Below are 13,938 nucleotides of genomic sequence, written 5' to 3' on the forward strand. Positions count from 1 at the left end.
GTTCTCCTAGGTATTGAGAACACCAGTTGAAGAGATGTAGCATACTTAATCCAGCTACTCTTCTTCCTGATTTACCAAAGAACGATGAGCCATTGCATGAATGTGTTGAGGTAGTAGATCTTGTGGATATGCCTAGGATGGATTTGAAAGACACTCCACTCGTAAATTCAGACTGGTGTTATTCACAGATGGATCATCATATTTATGTAATGGAATCAGATGTACTGGTGCTGTAGTTGTCACAGAATTTGAGTCACTGTGGTATGGCTCATTACCTACTAATCTGAGTGCTCAGGGTGTAGAATTAGTGGCATTGAAGCAAGCCTGTCTTCTAGCTGAAGGTAAAAGTGTAAATATTTACATGGACTCTCGGTATGCATTTTCTGTTTGCCATGCAACAGGAACGATATGGAAACAATGAGGTTTTATTGCCGCATTGGAAAAACCAATAGCTCACGTAGGAATAATAACTGAGTTCTTGGAAGCAATCCAAAAGCCAAAACAGCTGGCAGTAATTCATTGTCGGAGTCATACTCGTGGTAAAGATTCAGTCTCTAGAGGAAATCACAGAGCTGATATCACTGTAAAGTATGCAGCCCAGAATGCTCCAATTTATGTAATGAATTTAACATCTATTGATTCTGATGATCTAGAGAAAGCTTATGTAGACTCAGATATCAAGAAATGGAAGGATAAATTTGGAGCTAGGAAAGAACATGGGATATGGATTACTGATACAGAAAGACCATTGTTACCAAAAGATTTGTATACCTATTTGTGTCAAGCCATCCACTCAAAATGTCATTTTGGTACACAAGCTGTTGTGGATTCCATCAAGAGACAATGGGTTGCTCCTGGAATAAGTACTGTTGCAAATAAGATCGGTAATAGTTGTTCAGTCTGCCAAAAGTTCAATCAAAGTGCATTAAGAAAGAAAGGTTTGGGTGGTAGGCCTTTAGCATATTGTCCATTTGAGAGTTTACAGATTGATTATATCTGTATGTCTAAAGCTGGAAGATACAAGTATTGTCTTGTGATAGTTGATAGACTAACTAAGTGGTCTGAAGCTTTTCCATCAAATACCGACACAGCTAGTTTTGTGGTGAAAGTGTTACTCAAGGAAATTGTCCCTAGATTTGGTGTACCTTTAACCATAGATTCGGATAAGGGGTCTCATTTCACTCAGGATATCCTTAGAAGAGTCTATGAGAATCTAGGAATAATACCTAAATATCAAGTGCCTTATCTCACCCACAGAGTTCAGGTCAAGTGGAACGTATGAATAGGGAACTCAAGACTATGTTTGGAAAACTCTGTGCCGAAACTCATCTCAAATGGCCAGAGATTCTTCCCATAGCTTTGTTTTACCTACGTACAAGGCCAAGAGCGGATCCGCATATATCATCATATGAGATGCTCTTTGGACATGCTCCACTGCAAGCAAAAACTTGCAAGGCTGTTTATGCATCGCTCTTAGGAGGTGATTGCCAAATTGCTTCATATTTAAGTGCTTTACAGCAGAGGCTAAGAGAATTACAAGATATGGGAGTATTAATTCAATCTGGTCCATTGGATTATTCTCTTCATAATTTTCAACCAGGTGATATGGTCTATGTGAAAATTTTGCCAAAACATCGGCAACAGAACAAAATTGGGTAGGTCCTTATACAGTTGTATTAGTTTCACCATCTTCTGTGAAAGTTTTAGGTAGAGATTCGTGGTATCATTGTTCTCATATTAAATTGGCACATGGTATAGATAATGAAAATGTAGAGATTATTAATAATGAAGAAGAAGAAATTGTGTAATTTGAGATCTTCAGTCAATTAGAGTCTGCAGTCAGAAAGTTCAGTAAGGAGAGGACCATTCCAGTGGAAGAGGACATTTGGATGGAAGAGGACATGGATGAAGAGGATTCAGGATACAGGATTTATGGACTTTGTATTAAGACTGATGAACTTATGAATTGGAAAACTTCATTTTCAAGGTTTTTCTTAAAGAAGAGGATTAATCATGGACAATTTGGATTGAATGGTTTGAAAGTATTTTGGGTAATGTAAATAGTATCACTACATACTCATATGCATCCAACATTGTACATAAAACTATCATGAACTTCGATGGAGAAGAGGAGAAAAGGAGAGAGGAGAAGATTTCCTTGAGGAATGGAACATCATAAGGAGAAAGGATATCTGAAGGAGATCTGGAGTTTTGGTAGGTATCATGTAACCATCAGTAACATGTTGCAACACAATATAGGAAAGAAACAACATAACAAATCAGATACATATGACGCAAACATGTTAGGACACATTGTGTTCCTGAAACAATGTATAAATACTAACAAAATTAGACTTAGTTATAGGATGAGTAAGTGCTAACAAAAGATAGTTACTAACAAAGATTAGCTAGTTATTTAGGTAGATGTAGCTAGCTTAATATACTAATACCATAGAGATAGTTTAGAATAGTTTAGAAGTAGTATTAGATTAGGTTAGAGGATAAGATAACTAACGTACATTACAGTGCAGATACAACAAACATAACAAAATTGCATTACATGAAGAACCTATAACATACTACAGATCACATATCACAAAATAATATAAAGAGTTGTATAAATAGTATGTGTATATTGTAAATTTTATTATAGTGTAAGTATTATATGTATGCAAAGGGTGTACACATGTATATTTGATATGTATATATTATGTGTACATATGTGTATATAGGTATACCATACATGTATATGTTATATATATTGTATGCATGTATCCTATATCTATGTGTATAACTGTAAATTCTGTGAATATTTTGATATAATTGAGTTGCAAACATTTAGATGTAATTTGCATAAGGGGGTTTAATGTTTTATAAAATTTTGATGTAAAGACTTATGCAATGTTGTGTTAAAATGAATTTTTCAAAATTGTTTGCATTTATTAGTTGGTAGGATATTTCTGTATTAGAATAGGAGTTATATTTGATGTTTGTTTTGACTTTGGTGTTGATATTTCATATTTGCTGTTGATTTTGTTGGAAATTTTGCATTGTTACTTGTTGCTTTGTGCTTTGAACTATGTAACTATTCAATGTATTTATCCCTTTACCTTTCCTTGTTAAAATCCCTAGTGTAGGGTAGAGTAGAATAGTGTTAGATAGAATAGAGTTAGTATAGGTTGTTTGTTATTTTGGGTTAGAATTTTAGTTTAGTTTGTAGTGCACAAATACCAAAATGTTGTTAATTTTGGCTTTGTGCAAAGGGGGAACTATTGTGAGGAAGATTATTATTTAGTTGTTTTGTAGGAGACTTAGCAGAAAGGGCTGGAGAATTCCACATGGAATGGGAAAGCAGGAAGTGGTTTACACTCTCTGAGAAGGACTCCATGGTGGTTTGGACAGGCAGTAACTGATTCCCTTGGAGACCTCAGAGCTAGTGGAGTTGCATCCTGATTCCCTGGGATCCTGGAGTGTCATAAAGTTTGGAAGAAGAGGACATCTATCCTGCACAACAGCAATGAGTAGGGGGTGATCTGCGATCTGGTGGACAGCTTGCAGACTCCTCTCCCTACTGGGCTTTTGACCATGAGTTCTGGAGAAGTTGGTTCCTGGCATCCTGAAAACCTCTCTGGACTCTACTGTGAGGATTCCCACTCCAGTCCTGTTATTCTCTGGGCCCTGTCTGACTTAGGTCTTAGATTAGTGTAGATAAGTCCCTCTCTTGACCCTGTGGTTTGCCCTTAGCTTGTAAGTGTAGAATCCCTTATTCCCATCCTTTATTATTGTTTCCCTCAATTAAACTGTTGTAAACTTTTACCTTTTGCCTGCTGGTTCCATAGGCCCTTGCCTAGGTGGGCTGAGTGACTGTTGGGCCTAACTGCCATTTCTGTTGACAGTTAACTCTGGTCTCCCTACCTTGTTTGGTCCTGTACATCTGTCATTCCAGTCTCTCTCATCCCATTGTGATTATTGGAATAATAATAGTTAACATCCCTGGTAACCCTCCATTACACTATGCATTGACATTAAGGCTAATGGACATTTTAAACTTACCCTAGTGCAAAATTAAAAAACCACTAATGCTGGTAACATGTGCTTCAAGTAAAAAAAAATGAGAGAAAAAAGAAAACTCAAAAACTGAATTGCACATACAAGGAAAAACAATAATAATTTTTGTAAATTAAAAATATATAGTTCACAATCAGTGACACACTGTGTCAGCCAAGTAGAGGCAGAATACAAAGGTTTCTCACCCAAAATGAAATCCATTTCCTTTTTAACTTGGCCATGATCCACAGTGTGAGTGCAAATGATTTTTACCATGTAACAGCTTACCATGTAGTAAAACAGGTAATGTACATTCAAAGAAATAACAAAATTTACAAAAAGCACATCAACTTTTCTAAATGTTACTAATACAAGTTTTGTCCAACTAGTTTATGAACTTTTATAATGCTATTTTCTTCAGACCAAGTATAGGATGGTACAAATAAAGACAGTTCAACAAAATGTGCATATAATAGTCAAAACACAGTAACAGAAGGTGACATAGTGTAACAGAATATTATAGATTAAACTTAATATATAAACTTAAAAACAAAATTAAATCTTAAAACAAACAATTAGCAAATACAATAAGCATGATAGGATACAGTCACTCATTAGTCATTAGTCACTCAATAGAAGGTGCCCTCTTTACATGTGAGCAATGGATCCAAGAGTCCTTTTCTCCAATTTTGATAGCTGTTAGAGTGGTTAAGAGGACTTGAAATGGACCTTCCCAGACAGTCTGAGTTACCTCAGTGAACTGGAAGTTCTTTATGTACACTTTGTCACCTGGGTTGAAGTCATAGAGCAAGAAGCCTATAGGTCCTGCTTATACAGCAGCTCCAGATTCATGGAGTTCTCCCAATTTGATTTGCAAATCTTGTATATATGAGACAATAGAAGTATCTCCCCCTAGTAATGATGTGTATGCAGGAGAGAAAGGCTTAGCCTGCATAGGGGGATATCCAAAAAGCATCTCAAATAGTGAGATGTGCAGATCTCCCCTGGGACTGCTACAAAGATAAAATAGGGCCAGAGGGAGAATTTCAGGCCATTTTAAAATGAGTCTCAGTGCACAATTTTCCAATCATAGTTTTAAGATCTCTATTCATTCTCTCAACTTGGCCTGAGTTCTGGGGATGGTATGGTACATGAAATTTAGATGTTATCCCAAACAAGAATATATCTGAGACAAAGCCAATTCAGTGAAATGATTTCCTCTGTCAGAATCAATTTGGCCTGACAGGCCAAAGCAAGGAATAATCTCTTTTAAAAGTACCTTGGCAACAAAAGCTGCTGTGGCTCAAGCAGTAAAAAATGCTTCAGGCCATCTGGTCAGCTGATCTACTATGACCAGACAAAATTTATACTGTCCAGCTTTTGGAATAGTGATAAAATCAATTTACAGGTGTTCGAAAGTTGTGTAAGCTAGAGGACTCCCACCAAAAGCTTTGCCACAAAAGGAATACTGATTAAATGCTTGGCAGGTAGGGCAGGCTGTACACACTTTAGAGGATATGGTAGTTATGCCAGGGATTTATCTATACACTTTTAACAGAGTCCACAGTGCCCTGGGTACCAAAATGACCATTTTTGAGAATGGACTGGCAAATTTGGTGATAAAAACTTCTAGGGAGTAGGGGTGTTCCTTCAGATGATACCCATACTCCATTTATCAATTTTGCTTTAAATTTATGCTTCCATTTTTCCACTTCCTTGTCAATATAAGAAAGGGACAAATTTAAATCATCACTAGTTGTAAATGTTAAAATTAACTCAGGCCCTTCTAAGGCCCCTAGCTTTGTAGTAGTATCTGTTCGGTCATTCCCCCTAGAGACAGGGTCAGTGCTACCTGTATGGGCAGGGAAATGAACTAAAGTTAAGGCTTCAGGGAGCTGAAGGGCAGAAAGAACTTCAATAATAATTTCTGCATTTGCTATACATTTTCCAGCTGGTGTTAAAAATCCCCCTTGAAGCCATAGCATACCCACTACATGACATATTCCAAATGCATATCTATAGTCTGTATAAATTGTTGCCTTCTTATTTTTGGCAGTTATACTAGCACGTTTTAGAGCTATCAGTCTGCACTTTGAGAACTTAATATTTGAGGGCAGTGAAGCTGACTGCAGAGTGGCAAATTCTGTGACTGTAGCAGCTCCAGTGTAGTGCATGCCATCCCTCATGAAAAAAGAACCATCAGTGAATAAGACTAGATCTGAATTGTCTAAAGGAGTGTCCAGGAGATTATCTTGAGGTTTTTCAACCATGGACACTAAAGATTCACAGCTGTGCAAAGGTTCTTCTCAAACTAGTCAATCTGGAAGCAAGGTTGCAGGATTTAGAACTGTACAGCATTTCAAGGTAATATTTTCATTACCTAACAAGATTACCTCATATCTTGCAAATCTCTGATCAGAAAATGCCCGCGTTCTATGTCTTAACAACAATGCTTTGACTTTATGTGGGCATGTTATGGTTAAAAGTCATCCCAATACTAAGTCAGCAGATTTAGTTACTAGCAAGGCTGTGGCAGCTACGCCTCTAAGTCATGGTGGTGTTCCTGAAGCTACTGGGTCCAGCTGGGCTGAATAATAAGCAACTGGACATTGAACAGTTCCCAAAGTATGAGTTAGAACACCTAAAGCTACCCCTCTCTGTTCATGTACATAAAAAGTAAATGGCTTCTTGTAATCTGAATGCCTACAGACAGGATAGCCTATTTTAACTTAGAAAGAGCTGACGGGTGTTCTGTCTCTAATTGAAGTGGTTCAGGGACTGAATTTTTTGTCAGAGCTATGAAGTTTAGTGATTTCTCCATAGTAAGGGATCCACTGTCTACAGAACCCTTATGCTCCTAGAATTGCCATCAACTGTTTCTTAGTGGAGGGAGCACTTAAATTCTGAATATTTTCAATGCGCTTAGGGAGCAGGTACCAGCAATTAAAATCAACACTAAATTTTTCACATTATGGAGATACCACTGAACCTTTGCCTTTGAAACCTTGTGGCCTCTCTAATGTAGTTCTAAAAGAATATGTTTGTCATCTTCTTGGCATACTGTGGCATTTAGTGAAGTTAAGAGCAAAGTATCTACAAATTATATCGAACAGCTATTCTGAAATTTAATATTTTCCAAATTCTGATTTAGAATTTGCAAGAACAGTGTAGGACTATTCACGAACCCATGTGGTAACCAGGACCATGTCTATGAGAACCTTTCCAGGTGAAGGCAAATATATTCCTGGAATTTTCATGAACTGGTATTGAGAAAAATGCTGAGCACAAGTCTACCACAGTAAAGTATGTGGCTGTGCTAGGAATAGAGGAGATAATTGTGTTTGGGTTTGGAACCACAGAATGTTTCTTTATGACTTGATTATTTATAGCCCTTAAATCCTGTACAAATCTATAGACAGATTTTCCATCTGTGATTAATTTTGGCTTTTTTACAGGTAGGATGGGTTTATTATATTCATATTTGCATGGAATTACAATTGTCTCTTTTAATAGGGGGTACTGAGGAATGGAAGGAGGTGGATCACCTTTTGTCCTAATTTGAACAGGAACAGCTAATTTAAGTAGGCTAGCATCGGAAGATGATGTTGCCCAGAGAGACTCAGGTATATCAGCTGGGATTTCAAAAGTGGGAGGCTCCTTCATCTCCAGACTGTCTGAAAGAAGTACAAGGAGCAAATTTAAGGATTCCTCAGGCAATTCTAGTGACATAGAACTGTTTGGAAAGCAAATTATTGTGGTTCTAAGCTTGAATAAATGATCTCTCCCTAGCATATTTATAGGGGAGCTAGGCATTAGAAGGCAAAGGTTCAGTGGTATCTCCATACTGTGAAAAATTTAGGGTTGATTTTAATTGCTGGCACCTGCTCCTTAAGCGCATTGAAAATATTCAGAATTTAAGTGCTCCCTCCACTAAGAAACAGTTGAGGGCAATTCTAGGAGCATAAGACAGTGGATCCCTTACTATGGGGAAATCACTAATAAGGCACACCAATCGAGGGGAAAGCTTTAGGACCCTTAGGAGTGGCCCTGAAACCCCAACTACATTTAGTGAGTGTAATGGAAAAGTAGATATGATGATGTTGGAATAAAGGGGAATATAGGAAGTTAAGGAATGAATGGGGAATATAAATATGTAAGGGATGAATGGGGAGTATAGGAAGGGCTAATCAAGCAGGCTAGTCACAGAGGCTTGGTACTTGAAGGTACTGGGGAAATAGGCTGGGTCCTTCAGGCATGGGGACTATCTCTATGATATAAGCAGAATCAGGTCAGCCAGAAGTGATATGAGGATGACTGAAGGGTTTCTTCAGCCTTCTCTTGTTATTTTCCAAGGTCCCTTGAGGGAGGAGTCAAAAGGCCTCTTCCTGCCAGTAAAAACTGAAACCTTACAGGAAGAGGTGGCTGGCCACTTCCTGCCCAAGATGGATGCCTAGGTTTGCCCTCAAGAAATAAAGATAAGGTTATTCATTTCCTTCTTCAGCCTTTGCCCTGCTAGTGGATACAAAGATTCACCAGAAGGTCATTGTGTAAATACCAAAGGGGTTTATTAATTCCAGGGGTAAGCTGAGGGAAAAAGGGATTAGGTTTTTGTAACTGCTGCTAGGGAGAAGCTGGTACTGGGGGAAGGGTCATAGAAGAGGGAGTCAGACTGAGGGAGGCTGGCTCCCTCAGTCAGGAATAGTTTCACTGCCCTGAGGTAAAAGGATTTCTCAAATCACTAGATAAGGGGATGGCTTGATTTAGGTTGTCCTGTCTGCCTACAGAAGCTAATTCCCATGATCCTCACCCACAAAATCATCCTTCCTCCCAGGGATCAATGTGGAAATCCAGGGAATAGCAGGTTGTAAAAGAAGAGGCCAAGGGAGAGGTCCAGGGAAATCAGGCTAAGCCCAAAGTGCCCAGGAGCAAAGGCCCTTCAGTTGGTACTCCAGGGATATTTATAGACTCAGGGTCTAACGGTTTTTCTGTGAGCTCAGAGTGAATATTCTATCCCTTTCCAACTGTTAGGGGTGCTACAGTTGGCTTGCAAAAGCAAGAGCTTTTGCTGCAACTCTGCATTACATGAGCCAATGGAATCACAATCAGAATCAGGTGTACTCATCAATACCAATCTGAAGGCTCCAATGTCCAAGAGGCAATCATAATATGTATTTCCAACTTTTAGGGTTACAGGAGGTTCATCACTATGATGGGGGGTGGGGAGTGGATAGAGATAACTGACATTAAAACGTCAGGGTTTGGGAAATCAAAAGTTTCACTCTCTGATTCCAGTGCCCTTACTCCCCACTCCCACCCCCCACACCTTCATAAAGATCCTTGGATATTTCTCTGGGATCCCCCATGCTGAGGGACATTTTCACCCTGATTATAGCACAGATGAGCTCCACTTTGGATATATTGTTGTTGGGCATTTTGGTGTGAATTATCATTTGCCTCACTTGGATTATTATTTCTATAATTGTTATTATTTCTAAAGTTATTACTACTAATCACCTGATTCCACTTCTTACAGTTTATCATTATTTGACCCCTTTTTGCACAGAAGTGACATTTAAATGATTGATTTTTTGATTCCCATAAAGGGGCAATGGCCACTGCTTGACATGCCTTTTCTTTTCCAAATCTTTCAGTTAAAGCTTTTATTTCCTTCCTTAATGTCTCTACTAATTCATTGGTCTCATCATTTTTCTGTTCATGGCTTTTAGATACACAAACTGCAACTCTCCTCAATTCCTCAAGGTCCATATTAGGCCAGTTTGAGCAGTTTGTCTTAAAATAACCTTTGAAGACTTTGCAACAGTTATTTACAAACTGTCTCCTAATTTCACTGATATCTCTCTCTTTGGAAAGGTCTCGATCTATGTATCTACCTCCCATTTCAATAATTCTATCCAAAAACTGGGAGGGAGTTTCCTCCTCTGATTGCTTAAGACTCTCAAACTTGGTCCATGTAGGTGGCCTATCAGAACAATCTCTCATTGCTTTTAGCAATGCCTTTCTAGCCTGGAATAGTTATAGATAATCCCCTTCCTCATTAATATCCAATTTAGGATTTTGCTCAGGCCAATGAATCTCATTCTTTCCTTGGGTTTTATTAACAATAGAAATAATTATATTTTTCTCTCTTTCTGTCAAAAAGGCTTGGAGCAAGTTTTTTGTGTCCACCCATAAAGGATCATATGTACGAAAAATGATATCAAGCTTCTTAATGACTACAATAGGATAATCTTCAAAAGAAGGGGTATTTTGCTTGACAATACAAAGGGCAGTCCCTTGTTCTTGATTTGTTATTTATTGTCACGTGTGGGTAACTCGTCCCCCCTCCTCATTTAGGGAGGTGAGGATTACATCATTTCTATGCCTAGGATGAGTAGGGTTTTGACTATGAATGGGCTAGAGCTAATTCTATTTACACAGTTCCAAGGCAGAAGAGCAAGGAGTTAGGCAGTGGAGATTAAATGACTTGCCCAAGGTCACACAGCTAGGAAATATCTGAGTTCAGATTTGAACCCAGGACCTCCAATATCCAGGCTTGGCACTCTATCCAATGCTCCTAACTGCACCTATAGTTGTTCTTTATTTAAGAATATTAAACTTCTAGTTTTAGTCAGTGTTAATAAATTAATTTGAAAACATTACCTACTATAGGTAGGTATTTGATGTTATCACTTCATGTTTTATTTTTAAAATATTAATGCCCATTGCCACCCAAGGAGGGTCTGGGTCCAGATTGTTGGAACATTAAGATAGTGAGATAATGCAGTAGTAAAAAGAGCTTTAATAAAAGTTATAGAAAAAGAGATAAATGGGGAAGCCATAGCAAGTCCCTGTGAAGTAACTACCTGGGTTGTAAACTTGTCTTTATAGCTCAAGAGAGACAGAGGCTTTCATGACCTGATGTCACAATTCCTTTTATCTGGATCATCTTTAGATATTTGATCCAAAAAGTCACATAAGGCATGTAGGCAGTTTCTCGATGTCTCACTGATTTGTCCTTAGGCAATGCAGTTGTTGCTTCAGTCCTATCTGACTCCTTATGTTCCCATTTGGTGTTTTCTTGGCAAAGATACTGGAGTGGTTGACCCTTTCCTTCTCTGGATCATTTTTCAGATGAGGAAACTAAGGCAAGTAGGGTTAAATGACTTGCCCAGGGTCACACAGCTAGCAAGTGTCCAAAGCCTTATTTACACTCAGAAAGGTGAGTCTTCCTGAGTCTGAGCCTGGCACTTCATCCTCCTGGTCCTTCACCAGACAACAAGGGTTGCCCAATCACTTCCCACTGATGTATTATAAATAATGGAGTTCTGCCAACCAGGTTCAAGGAGTAGTCATTCCTTAGCAGACCAAGCACTGCATGAAGTTCTGTAGGATGGTTCTGACACTTGTATACTCTCTCTCTCTCTCTCTCTCTCTCTCTCTCTCTCTATATATATATATATATATATATATATATACAGATATAGATATAGATATAGATAGATATAGATAGATATATGTAGATATAGATATATAGATATAGATGTAGATATAGATAGATAGATATAGATATAGATATAGATATCTGTGTGTATGTAGGCATATATATTTATAATACATATATTTGTGTGTGTGTGTATTCATGTGTGTATGTATGCAAGTATGGTGGTATCATTGGAACCAAGAGAGCGATACTGCTTGCTCAACCTATCTTTCCATAATTCCACAAATTTCCATCATTTCACAGTTCTGTAATTTCTACAAAGGCACTATTTCCTACAGAATTATGAAACTTTTGTCTTTTAAATAGTTTTTTGTCATGCAGGAAATAAATAGATGCCTCGCATGCACTATATCCAGTATTGATTTCCTCTTCTACAAGAGGCTCCTTTTGGTAAAACCTAAGGCATTAGCCACACGGGCATCTAGGTGGTGCAATAGATCAAGTGTCAGCCCTGGAGGCAGGAAGACCTGAGTTCAAATCTACTTGTAGGTACAGCATAGCTGTGTTACCCTGGGCAAGTCACTTAATCTTATTCACTCCAGTTTCCTCATCTGTAAAATGAACTAGAGAAGGAACTGGAAAACCACTCCAGTATCTTTCCCAAGAAAACTCCAAATGCAAAGTCCAACATAACTAAATCAATAAATTAGTCATACTTGAACAGAGTAGATTTTAATCTGCCTGAATATCCATATTTTATTTTATTTTATAAATAAATTAATTAATTAGTTGATTTACTAATTAATTTTTTTATTTATTGTTAAACCCTTACCTTTAACCTTAGAATCAATATTATGTATTGGTTCTAAGGCAGAAAAGTGGTAAGGGTTAGGCAATGGGGGTTAAGTGACTTGCCCAGGGACACATGGCTGGGAAGTGTCTGAGGCCAGATTTGAACCTAGGACCTCCCATCTCTAGGCCTGGCTCTCAATCCACTGAGCTACCCAGTGGCCCCCCTGAATATTCATATTTTAAATGATGCCAGTATGTGCCTAATCCCATTCCATTTTTTTTTTTATCATCACTTGAATGAAGATACAATGTAATTACCACTTTGGTTGCCAACACAAACCTGGAAGGCTTTGGGACACACACACAGAACCCATCAACTTGCTTATCTGATGAAAGCTCTCCTTGTGGAAGATGCTGCAAAACTTGTTTCTGGGAGAATCATGATGATATGTAAGAGATGTACCTTGCAAAGTCTATGGAGAGAGTCTAGTAAAATGGTGTGGGTAAACTAAATAGCCTCTGTGGTGGCTCTTTCACGGTTTTTTGAAGCATTCAAAAAGCCTGTCAGTATTAGCTACTCTTACCTTTTGTCTCAGATGCTTTTAGAGAATATTGGTAACTTTTTTTTAATCACAGATATTGTAAAGGGTCTTTTCTTAGGCCCCCTTCTTCACCTGAGCCAATGTGGATGCAAGAAACAGGCCTCAGTCCTTGGTCTTTTCTTTTGGTCTTATCCATTCTAGGTGAAGGGAATAAAATCTCTATCCTTTGGAGTCTGAAAGATTGAGAGAGAAAGGGACAGAAATCTGGAAGTTGTCCTTTATGCTTTGTTTTGCAGCCAATCGGCCAGACAATAAATATCTATTGGTACATATTATGTGCTAAGTACTGGACATGCAAAGAATTATAAAAGGCAGTCTCCACTCTCCAGGAGTTCCTATTCCAATGGGGAAGACAACATGAAAACAACTATGTACATACAAACTCTATGCAAGATAAAAAGTCAACAGGGAGAATTACGAGGGATCCGAAAAGGCAATAGAACATCAGTATTTCAAGAAACAAGGAGAAATTTTTGGGAGTGATCTTCAGGACCCTAAACCAGCAAAAAGACCCATGGAGCCAGACATGCCCCATTTGGACATGAACTTTGTGGGACTAATGTTAAGTCAAAACTGAGCTAAGTTATGAGCCTAAACCCAACCTCCTTAGACTTGGATATAGGGTCCATTATGTCCCCAAGGTCTTTGGGAAAAATTCTTATATTTTTTTACTGCTATGCCTCCAAAGTAAATATCTCTTTGTAAAAGTTAACCAGTATTGGGGCAGCTAGGTAACACAGTGGATAGAGAACCAGGCCTGGAGTCTGGAAGTCCTGGGTTCAAATGTGGCCTCAGATACTTCCTAGCTATATGACCCTAGGCAAGTCACTTAACCCCAATTGCCTAGTCCTTACCACTTTTCTGCCTTAGAATTGATACATAGTATAGATTTTTTTATTAATAAAAATAATTTATTAAGTTCTATTTTGAACAAACCCCTATAATTTCTGGGGATGCTAAGAGAAAATTAGAGACAGTTCTTGCTCTTAAGGGGCTCACATTCTAATAGAGGCAACAATAAACATAGGGAATTTCAGCAATAAGTTGGATGGAACC

The sequence above is a fragment of the Gracilinanus agilis genome, chromosome 1 (genome assembly GCF_016433145.1).
Source record: "Gracilinanus agilis isolate LMUSP501 chromosome 1, AgileGrace, whole genome shotgun sequence".
NCBI classification, from domain to species: Eukaryota; Metazoa; Chordata; class Mammalia; order Didelphimorphia; family Didelphidae; genus Gracilinanus; species Gracilinanus agilis.